This window comes from Leptopilina boulardi, unplaced genomic scaffold (genome assembly GCF_019393585.1).
Source record: "Leptopilina boulardi isolate dan_hultmark-lab unplaced genomic scaffold, ZJU_Lbou_2.1 LbouV2_364, whole genome shotgun sequence".
Lineage (NCBI taxonomy): Eukaryota > Metazoa > Arthropoda > Insecta > Hymenoptera > Figitidae > Leptopilina > Leptopilina boulardi.
In genome coordinates this window covers 22,423-34,833 of record NW_026137934.1, presented here as the reverse complement: position 1 = coordinate 34,833, position 12,411 = coordinate 22,423, and the positions used below count along the sequence as shown (strand labels likewise).

Genomic DNA, 12,411 nt, shown 5'->3' with positions numbered 1-12,411 from the left:
CCCCCTCACCCCCATCGAACTGAAATTCTTTCCTGTATAGACTTTTATACACATTTTTCCAAAGCTTTGTCCTTTTTCTCTCTTTTTTTCTCGCTCGTCAATTTGAAATCACACTTTAATGGGTATTTAAAAAAAAAAGAAAAAAAGAAAATTCTCAGTGAGAAATGCCAAGCCGCGTAAATTACGTTTACGAGGGGCAACCACTTTGGGTTTTAATAGTCTATACTCTGTATTCGCGATCGATCGTCATCTATTTAATCCAAATCGGCGCTCCCTATTTTTAAAATGAAACCAATTTTCTTTGAATACGTTCAACGTTATTCGATATATGCATAGATTTTCTGCCGCGAACTAGTATTTACAGTAAAAAAAAAATGTCATGGCGACACTCAGACCGGTAAACAATCGGACACGTTTCTGTTCTTTATATATACACTCGAATGAGAATCGCTTTGGCTGGTTCAATTTATCGAATCCTTCGTATATATATATATATATATATATATATATATATATGCAATTGATTTTCGTTATAGTTGGCAGAAGCACAAGTTCGTGCTTTGCTTCAAAAACGTAAATGAAACATATTAACGGTGTCGTCGTTCTGTTATTGTCAAGGATTTACCCAGTGAGGCTCGTTAAAATCTATTCGGCAAATGAAGGCTACCAATTTAAATATTGAAAATCGTTTTCCCTTTCAAAAGGCGCGCTTATTATATTCGTTAAAATTTTTTTTTTTATAAATTAACTATGCCAATCGAATTGTAATAATAAGATTATAATTTTTATTAAATTGCATAAGTAGTACAAGGTAGTTTTTAGTCAAACAGTTTTTATAGTAGTAGTGAAATTAAGTCTAACAATAACCATTTTGTACTACTGATATTAGAATAGAAAGGTTTAAACAAATTTTACTGATTAAAACTGTCTTTTACTACTGATAATAAAAATTTACTTCGCATTTTGTCAGAACTAAGATTAAAATTCCAAAAATTAGAATATTTGAATGCGATATTTTTAAAAAAAGGGATAAAAACAAAACAAAAACAGTTAAAAAATTATTAATATAATATTACTTATTAATAGGAAAATAAATAAAAATGGGAAATAAATAAAAGTACTATAGTTAAAATGATTCAAATAATAAAATAAATTGAGGTTAAATAATTGGACCTTAGAAATCTATTATCAATATATTTATCTTACTTGTAATACTGATACTAAAGATAAAAAGATCCACTATAAAATTGTCTGACGTAAACTGTTTTTAACTACTGATAGTAAAATTATAAATATTTTATAATTTTGACATGAATATGTTTATAAAAATATTGATTTTGTAAATAGTACTTAATGTATTGTAAATTCTACAATTTGATTTGTAAATATTACTCCATGGATTGTAAATTTTACAATCCAATGTATAAATATTACTTGACGGATTATAACTTCCACAATTAAATTTGTAAATATTACTTGCCGTACTCCTAAAAAAAGTAATCTTGATTCTAGGGAATTCCTCTTAATTTGATGCATATTTTCCTCTTATATATTGTATCAAAAATAATAGTCTTCACTTGAGAGGATTTTCCTCTTGCATATAATTTGACAATTATGGTTATAAACTGCTAAAGAAAAGCTTTTATCGTGCACTAAATTAAATATGTTTAATTAAATATTAAATATAATTAATGATTAATAGTTAATTACTTAAATTAATTAATAGATTTGTTTATTTATTTAACTTTAATTCAATGTTTTTGACATCAGAACCTTAAACAAATTGTTTTGTTTTATTATTAATCACCAAAGAATCAAAAATATTCTACATTCAAGTGGAATACTTTTGTTTTAAGAGGAAAAATTGAGAGGATATATTAGAAGAGGATTTTACCTCTAAATATGAGATTACTTTTTTCAGGGTGTAAACAATTCACAATTTATTTTGTAAATATTACATAATCGATTGTAAATGCAACAAAACAATTTGATAAATTTTACTGAACGGATTACAATTTTTACAATTTAATTTGTAAATAGTACTTAATGAATTGTAAACGTTAAATTTTAATTTGTTTTTATCACTAAACGAATTGTAAATTTTGCAAATTAATTTTTAAACACCAGTGAATAAAAATAAAATTCAAATTCTACCCCTTACATTTAGAATTTTAAACAGGGCATTTAATTTTTGTCCGAATAATGTCGGGAAAAAATTGGCATCCCCATTATCATCTCTTTTTTGGTATTAAATCAATAATTATTTTTCTCGTCATCGTTTTCTCGTCATTCGCGGGTAAATTTTTTTTTTTCTTCATATGTCTCGTCAAAGTGTGCAGGCACTTGCAGCGCGCGTGTCAGAGGCCGTAATTCGTGTGAAATTCGTGCAAGTGGCGTATCCGTTTCGAAAGCGATAAGAACAGCGGCAAACGAGTGAAATATATGTGAAAAGGGTGGTCGCTCAAGGGGGATGAAGAAGAGAAAGAGAGAGAGAGAGAGAGAGAGAGCAAGAGAGAAATAGAAAAAAAAGAGAGAGAGAGAGAGAGAGTGGAGAGAAACGGATAGGATTGGCGAACTGAGTGGTGTGGTGGTCGCTCAGAATCGTATATAGGGAGGTGCGGGTTTTAGGTGGCGGAAAAAGCGCGTAATTCTTCGCAAGGACGGCGCACAGACCGTTAATGGATTTCTAGTTATGTGGAAAAACCATTAAAACGTTTGCTCGCTCTCGAAGAAATTAATTCCGATTGCCGTTATCGCGAGTACTTGTAAAAAGAAGGGAATGGATCGAGATTAAGACCCAGGATATATATATATATATATATATATATATACATTTAATACCAAAAGTAAAATGGAAATTCGTTTTTCTGAAAATCAAAGCATAAAAATTGTGAATTTATTTTTAGAAATCATTTTTTCTGTAAAAAAACGTGTAGAAAATATTTTTTTAAAAAAATATGTTTTTCATTATTTATTTTTAGTATTTTTAATAAATTTTTTCCATCTGATATAGTTTAGTGCATTTTTGTCTTTTTATTGCAGTAAAAAAATTGTGATAAACAATTTTACAATGTAAAACAATATAATATTTAAAAAAAAAAAAAAAAAAGTATAACTAATGCCTGGACTTTGGGTTTTCTATGGTTAATCTCTCAAACGTTGTACTCTTGTCTGGGTAGCAATGAAGCATAAACGATTGTTGAGTCCCGTTCGATGGGGAAAAAAATTTTTTTTTTTTTTTTTGACGAAAATCCTCTCTTTTGATGTTTTGTGAGGAAAAAGGAGTGTTTTATACACTTGAACAACTATATTGGATATAGAATTTTTTTGAGGCATTTGTCATTGTATGTATAAATATGTATAGGGAAAAATTGCCATAAAGCAAAGTTGATAAAAATTTAATAGAAGAAAAAAAAAGAATTTGAGAAACAAGACAATGAACCTAGAAATTGTATCAATAAAGAGTTTCTCGGCTTACTCTCTCTCTCTATCTCTCTCACACATATACACTCACACACCTAAACTGCTTTCTGCTTTAGTAACTGAAATATAGAAAACTAATTTCAAGTAACTGTACTGTAGGGAAGTTACAAGTTTCTTTCTATTTTTCTCTTCCTCTTTTTTCTTATATTTCTCTTTTCTTTTTATTTTTCGTTTTTTGTTTCTCTTTTCTTCGCTTTGTTTTTTTTTCTCTTCATTTTTTTCCATTCTCTCTCTCTCTCTCTTTTTTTTGTATTCTCTTCAATAAACTGCTCAATTCATATAAAAAAAAACCTGAATTGAAAAAAAAAAAGTTTTTATGTTTCAAAGTAATATATTGTTGTTATTCGCATTGTGAAATTTAATCGCGTGAGACATAGTAACGAATTGAATAGTTGTCCGTTACATTCACTTTACTCTGTACAGCATTATCCGTCCTATAGTAATTATGAGCTCATGTATCTGACATCTAATACCCTTAGCGTCTAGCAATCTCGCTACATCACTAACTAAATTACTATGCATTTATTGTACATTTAATTTAAAAATTATTGACTTTAAAGAAAATTTTTTTTATTTTAATAATTATCTGAGCTTGCATTTTTAATTTTTAATTTGCTATTTAATTTAATATTATAATGTAATAATAATAATATTAATATAATAGTAATAATACACCGTCCGACAAAATTCAACTTCTTTTTTGACCCACAAAAAAATCCAACACTTTTGGAAACTAGGACCCAAAAAAAATACCCATATCTAGCCGTTTTGCTATATCAAGTCGTGTGTGGTTTTTAGGGGGTGAAAACAATTCCTAAATGAAAAGTGACAAGATATCTTTTAAAAATTATTAATATTTTATAAAACTTGATATCTGGGGGTTTTCGGGGTCGCTGATTATTAATCTGATGTCAGATTTTCAAAATTCAAAATGTCGAATTCAATATGTCGGTCAAAATTTTAAAAAGTTATTAAATTTTTTTTAAACCTTGATATCTAGGGGTTTTTTTGGGTCGTTGATGACGAATCGATGACGAAATTCAAAATGGCGGATCCAATATGGCAATCAAATTTTTAAAAAGTTATTAATTTTTTATTTTATATACGCCATTTTGAATTTTGACAATTTAACATCAAATTCGTCATCAACGACCCAAAAAACCCCTAGATATCAAGGTTTAAAAAAAATTTAATAACTTTTTCAAATTTTGACCGACATATTGAATTCGCCATTTTGAATTTTGAAAATCTGACATCAGATTAATAATCAGCGACCCCAAAAACCCCCAGATTCCAAGTTTTATAAAATATTAATAATTTTTAAAAGATATCTTGTCACTTTTCATTTAGGGATTGTTTTCACCCCTAAAAACCACACACGACTTGATCTAGCAAAACCGCCAGATACGAGTATTTTTTTTTGGGTCCTAGTTTCCGAAAATGTTAATTTTTTTTGTGGATCAAAAATTCTGTCGGACAGTGATATTATAACAAATATTGTTATAATTTATTATGATAATTAGTTATTTTTAATAGTAATAATAATAGTGATATTGTTACTAGTGAATTTAATTTCAGTAGTAAAAGTTTTTTGCACTTGTCATTTTTCTCTTAGTGGTAAAATCAGTTACAGTCAGCGGAAGAAAAATAAATTTTTCCAGTAAAAAATTTCATTTGTAATATGACAATATAAAAAAATTTCCATATTTTATAATTAGTAGTAAAAAATAGTTTTAGTCAGATAAAATATTTTTTAAATTAATATTACGGTATATGAAATAAATTTTAGGAAAAAATAAATTTCAATTGACCCGATGAATTAATAAGTGCACATTAAAAAAAAAAAAAAACCGTGACTCCAGTGTATATAACGAAGATTTCTTTCACTCTGAACGTTCTCATGCTCCATTATACCGCAAATTATTTTCAAAACCTAGCTCGTTATCGTATTGACGATCATTACGAATGCTTGAAAAAAAAATATATATATAAGAAAGTGGATTTGACGATTGTAAATAAAGTTTACTACACTGTAAGGGAGAAAAAAAATATATTAAAACAGCTATATAATCAATAGAGAATGAGAAAGAAAGAAAGAGAGGGAGATCGCATCGGCAAGTGGGCGGCATTAGCTCTTCCGGGCGTGAATCGTGGCCAAGCCAAACTTTTAATTACCCGGAACTTGAAACGAAGAAAAGAGCGGAAACAGGGTTTCGGCCTGAGAAAAGGATGAAAATATAACCCGGCAAGCTTCTCTCATTCAATAGACATTTTGAAAGGCCCTTCTAGCCACCGTCGTGGTCGTACCGGAACTAAAATACTCTTATCCGCGTTCATCGAGGTGAACAAAATAATTCAAGAAAAAAAAAAAAAGAAGGAAAAGAGAAAAAAGTTTTTTTTTTTACTGAATTCCTTGTAGAATTAATTTGAATCTCCAATTTGCGTTACATTATTTTTAACTAGCAAAAAGGGGGAATATTTTTTTTCACGGAAACTAACTTTTTTATTTTAACAAAATTCCCAGTGCAAATAAATAAACGTCTCTATCTACAAGTGACCTTCTGGATTTTCCTATAAAGTCAAATTCAAAGGGAGAATTAAAAAATTTATCAAACAAAATTGTTATTTCATAAATTTGTAATAATTTGATTAAAAAAATTTTTTTTTTTTTTAATTAAAATTTCACTGCAAAATATTTGTAAATATTTTAATTTCAAAATTAAAATTTAACAATTCATGTTAATGTAAGCTAATTAATGTAAAAATTTTGAAATATAGTGTACAAGAAAAAAAAATAAAAAATTAAAGAAGTTGAAGAAAAAAATATGTAAAGGAAAAAAAAAGATTTACAGTATATCAAAAAGCATTCATAGCTGAAATTTGGACAGGTCATAAGTTACTTTAGCCATCAATCCGTTTCACGTTTCCAACTCCCATTGTGCGCATTAAACCACCACACGATGACGGTCATTGGACATGCTTTCAAATGATGGTTCGAGTGTAGTTTCCTTCCGTTGAAAAGCTGATAACTAAACGAATAGTCCTACGAGTTATTGTACACAAGTTTTGTTCTCTTTTTTTTTTTTTTGTCTATTTGTCATGAGGTAAATTTTCACATGGTAACCAATACGTGAGTCGTAAAATTTTTTTTTTTTATTGACCTCTATATGTCAGTAATATTTTTGATCATTTCGAAAAATTGAAATAATTTTTCTCCACTAGAAATTAAATCAAAAAAAATATATTGTTTCATCGTGATTGATAGAAAAATTATGAAGAAAAAAAAATTTTTTTTACAAAATGAATCCAACGTACTATTAACGAATGATTTCCGCCAGAAAAAATATTTTCCGAAACTACTAACGAGTTTGATTTTTTTTTAAATAGATGACATATTTTTCTATCGCAACTTTTTTTTGAAAAATAAAATTTTATTCCCTCCGACTGATATGGGGAATCACTGTGGCAAAAAATGTCGATGATTTTTTTTCCACGTGGGTAGAAATAAAAATTGACTTTTGTAAAAATATTTTTTTAAATATGTTTTTTTTTTTTTGCTCTTCAGAAATTTTGAAATTTATGGATGTAAATACAAAGAACTTATTTGTAAGACAAAAAAAATTATTTATTTGAAATATAATTTATTTTCTTCTCTATAGATAATATTTTTTTCGGAAAAATATTTTTTTTTAATATATTTTTTTAGAGAAAAAGTTTTTTTTAAGAAAATATTTTTTTGAGGTATAACTTTATTTTCATAATTCAATTTTATGAGAAACCAATGAGATGATATATTAAAACAGATTTTTGGGTGAGATTTATATACTGACGATATGTGTAATAGTGAAATGTTGTGCAAGAATGGTTGATAAATTGTGCATCGTTAGTGTTCACGTACAATAGACAATTTTCCGGAAAATTATATGTATATTTAGAGCAGTATCCCCTATAATGACTCATAAACACGACACCATAACATAATTCTATTTACGACATCTAAAATGTTCCATAATTTTTAGGCGAGGACAATTATGTGGCCCATTGTAGAATATTTCCTCTCTTTTTTATATAAACATTTCATTTTTTTCTTCTTCTAAATTTCCTTTTTTCTTCCAAATTAATTTTTTTTTGGTTCCTTCTAAACAAATTTCTTTTTTCCTACAAAATTATTTTTTTTCTTCCCGCTAAACTAATTTATTTTTTTCTTCTAAACTCTATGATTGTAATTTTTGCCATTCATTACAATATTCACTTTTTCTGAGAAATTTAAATTTTCTTTACATATTTAATACTTCGACAACAATTAATATTTATGCCATAAAATCCAACCCAATTTTTTCCGTCATTTAGCTATCCCCTCTTTAAAAATAGTTTCAATATTTGTAAAAGAAAATTGTTAATTAAAAAAAAAAAATGGAAATAATGTTATCCAAAGCTATGAATGTTTGTTGATTTTATAAAATTAATATTTTTTTTCATAAAAAATATTTTCAGTTTAAAATGTAACAAAATGAAAATTTTGTTACATTTTTGTATTTTGACATATGAAATATTCTTCAACTATTCTGCAGTCTCACCTCGTACATTTATAAATCAAAAAGACATCACACATATCACGACACTTTAATTTTATATTTTACCACTTTTTTTTTTTTTTGTCTACATATTATAAAAATGTATATGCCAAAAAATAGTTTTGAAGAAAAAATAATTTTTTCCGTAATCGGTAAATTTATTAATTTTTTTTTTTTATCTTTAATTTTTAAATCAAATGAATTCACGTGTATAATGCTTTTTCCGACGAAGTGGAAAAGCAAACTACTTGCGCGAAAGTCAGAAGCATACTGGTCCTTTGAAATCACACGCGCGCACCACCCCCCTATGTCGCAGACTCCCTCGAACGAGTAATTCCGACACTACAACACGTTCAACCACCTCCAAGTTCAGCGTACTCCATTCCTATATAGATATATATGTATATATATATAAAGTCTATACATAGAATATAATATAGTATATGACGCCCTATGTTGAGATAATGATTAATTTTATGTAACATGCGCCTAAAGTAGTATTTATGCGTTTCGTTTTTGTTAACATTGTTTCTATTCCATTTGCTCTCGGGAATTTTGCGGTTTCATCGTTCATTTTATAAAACATTTATCTTCATATCTCCTTCTTATTTTAATATTTGACGTTTCATCGAGATTTATTTCTTGATGCTCAATTTTTGTATTTTTTTTTTGAAGAATAATTGATATGTTTATTTTTTTCATTGTGTTTGTTGTATTTTTTAATTAACATTTTTCAAACTTAGAAAATTCGTGTGATTTTTGTATTAGTAGAAAAAGTCAATTAAATGTGAGACAGTTTTTTTTCTGAAAATTTGTAATTTTTAAATTTGTAGTGAAAATAAATACAGTTAGGGATATTTTTTGTAACTTTGTCAAATTGTTCAGAATCAGTAAAAAGTAGTTTGTTGTATACAGTTTCAATATTTTGTAATTTTTAATGTAAGTAGCAAAGACTAGTTTTAGGCAGACATAGCATTTTTTGCTGTTTTTAATTATCGTGATACTTTTCAAATTTTCGAAAATTAAATTACAATAGTAATAGTAATAATTATTAGTGAAATTAAAATTCAGTTTAGGAATATTATTTTTACTAATTTTGTGAAATTATTAAGAACAATTAAACATTACTTTGTGAAAAATGGTTCCAAAAACTTGTAATTTTAATGTAAGTAGTAAATCCCATTTTTAGTCAGGCAGAACATTTTTTTGGTATTTTTAATTATCGTAACAGTTTCTAAATTCTTGAATATCGCACCGCAGTAGTAAATGTCAGTTTAGGTCAGACATACATTTCCCGATGTAGTAAAAGTTATATATTGTCAAATAGTTTATTTTCCTCCATATTCTGTTAGTGCAAATAAAACCTTGTTTGAGAAAGACAAACGTTTTAAAATTCTTGAAAACTAAATTACAGTAGTAAAGGTCAGTTTCAGTCAGACATATACCTTTTTATAATATCACTGGCAAATGAGAGTTGTAATTTAAAACAAAATTAAATTTTTATTTACTTTTTTTTTTAGTGAAAAAAATAATAAATTACAAGAATATTCATTAAATTCTTTAAATATAAAATAAATATATAAAATTAATAATTTTTTTCGCTGTTGAAAAATGAAAGAGAAATATAGAATAGAAAAAAAAGATAAAACTCAATTCATAAAGTTCCCTTTGTATTTCAACAAGTAGTGAATCAAATATTTTTCAATTTTGTAGTCAAGTATGCGCGGTGCTCTATATAATTATTCTATAATAGCCAGTGCAGGTGCTGGCCCGTTAAATTGGTAATATATTACTTGAGCCATAGTTGAAATTTCCCGACTTTTCAATTATCAACGTAAATATTGAGACAGAAAGTCCTCTCACAATGATGGATATTTCAGTGAAACTAATTTTGTATTTTAATTTCAAAATGTCAAATTAAAGTTAATTAAAATTTTCCCATATAAATATTGATAATATTCAGCGTTTCCGTATTTTAATTTTTTTATTAATATAATTTTTTTAAAATTAATATTTCATTAATTAAATCCTAATTAATTATACCCAAAATATAAAAAACACAATTGTAAAATAAATTAAATATAAAAAAAAAAAATTTTTGTCGAACATTTAACAATTTATTGAAGACAATATAGTAATGAGATATTTTTAAAATGTCATCGTGAATAAATAAACTGAGTGGAGAAAATGAAAATAAAGTAAACTCAATGCTAAATCTATTCTTTGTAATTTATTGGACATTTTATTGAAGTTTGCACCTCCATCGTTTTTTTTTCGGGGGGGTACATGGAAATCGAAATACTCTGTGTGAAATGAAATTTGATGGAGGCGACAAAGAGGAATGAAACTAAAATAAAAGTAGAATAAAAAAAAATACCTTCACCATGGTTTTATAAAATGTATTTTCATTTAAATAAATAAATAGTATTTATTTGATTTGAAATGAAATTGCTTTGATGTAAACACACACACACAAGGTATAGTCATTGGAAATTCGAAAAATGAGAAATTGCATCCAACATTTACTGGTTTTATGAACAATATACTCGCCCCCCCGAAAAAAGTTTTGTGACAATGTCGGAAATCAAACAAACAATTTTCCGAATGCACTTGTTTAATGTCTCTCTCTCTCTCTCCCGCCCGAAAAAAGTTTTTAAAAAGTTTTCCCCACATCTCTCTTCTAAAGTTTTATGTCATTTTTATGAAAAGTTTTCTTTCCTGTTTTAAAAATATTCTCACACACCATTTCAATTTTACATATATACATGACGTTACGAAAAGTTTATCTAATATTTCAATCCTGTTGAAAATGTCACTGAAAGCTTTCATTTTCCAAATTTCAAATAAATAAAAATAGAATAATATATTATGTTATGAAGTAGACTAAAAAATTTTAGTTCACTTCTTTTCGTATTTTCAATAATGTTTGTTTTTGAGTGATTTAAATTAAAAAATTGTAACGATTCTCCTTTTGGCAAATAATACATATATATATATTTCATGCGTGAAATAATTCTCAAGCGAAGCAGAAGATTAGATATTTCAGATTATAAAGCATTTTATTTAAATTTCTATTCTATTACGAACGTTTTTACTTGTTTGTAGCAGCGCGACCCCTCAGAATAAAATTGCAAAACCCCAAAGGTTCTTCATCCATCAGATTCACGTTTCCTCCCGGCTTTATTGCATACCAACATCGAGTCTCATTTTTACATATTTTGCTCGAGAATACTTTGAAACAATTTTTTTTTTCTCTTTTTTTTGTTCGCCTTGAGTTAAATTAAACAGAATTTTTGTAAACATACCTGAAACAATATTGAATTTTCCCTAATATATTTTTTATAATCTAAAATCGGTATTTGATTTAGAAAAAAAAAAAAAAAAAAACCAAATGTTACAAAAATATTTGCAATTTCTTTAAAACATACTCTCCAGTAGTGAAGGTTAATTTTGGTAAGACGAACATTTTCCAATGTGTGAATTAGTAAAATAGTATCTAAAAAAAACACTTAAGAAATGTTTTATTAGTTTTGTTTCGACTATTTAAAAACAATTTTCGTTAGAGGAAACATTTTAAACTTTTTAGTTTTAGTCCAAGTGGAATAAAAAAGTTTTGGTCAGACAGAATTAAAAAAAAAAAATTTCGTAATTATTTTAGTGCTAAGTAAAATATATTTTTGAACAAATTAAATGTTTTACTATTATGTAATTTTACAGTAAAAGTAGTACAAGGTGGTTTTAGACAGATTGTATATTTTTAATTCTTGTAATTTTAATATCAGTAGTACAAAAGAGTTTTAGTCAGACAGAATGTATTGAATTTTTATTATTTTTGTAGAACTAAATTAAATTTTGATTTAGTCAATTTAAAAATTATATTAATTTTGAACAAAAGTACTGCAAGATGCTTTTAGGCAGTAACAGTTACCATAGCAACCGATTCCATGACAACCGTTTCCATAGCAACCGATTCCATGACAACCGTTACCATAGCAACCGTTACCATGACAACCGTTACCATAGCAACCGTTACCATGACAACCGTTACCATAGCAACCGTTACCATGACAACCGTTTTCTTAGCAACCGATTCCATGACAACCGTTACCATAGCAACCGTTACCATGACAACCGTTTCCATAGCAACCGTTACCATGACAACCATTTCCATAGCAACCGTTTCCATGACAACCATTACCATAGCAACTGTTGCTGTTTTTTGGCACAAAAAAATTAGTTAGACAGTTAAATATTTATCTAAATTCAGAATCAGTAATATAAGCTAGCAGACAATTAGTTTTTTACATCTAGAGAAGTAGTACAAAAAAATTTCAGTCAGACAAAAAAAATTTTC

At 27.1% G+C, this 12,411-nt stretch overlaps 1 protein-coding gene and 1 long non-coding RNA gene across 4 annotated transcripts in view; one reads left to right on the top strand and one right to left on the bottom strand.

Moving 5' to 3' along the window:
* Window positions 1–8,312, bottom strand: part of LOC127286899 (uncharacterized) — a 160,648-nt gene extending 152,336 nt beyond the window's left edge. The window contains exon 1 of one of the 3 annotated variants that reach the window (XM_051313525.1): window positions 8,010–8,312. The gene's annotated coding sequence lies outside the window, so the exon portion shown is untranslated. The remainder of the gene's footprint in view (window positions 1–8,009) is intronic. The other 2 variants (XM_051313523.1, XM_051313524.1) reach the window with 2 other exon arrangements.
* LOC127286903 (uncharacterized) overlaps window positions 1–12,411 on the top strand; it is a 342,205-nt gene that overhangs the window by 319,881 nt on the left and 9,913 nt on the right. The window lies entirely within an intron of this gene.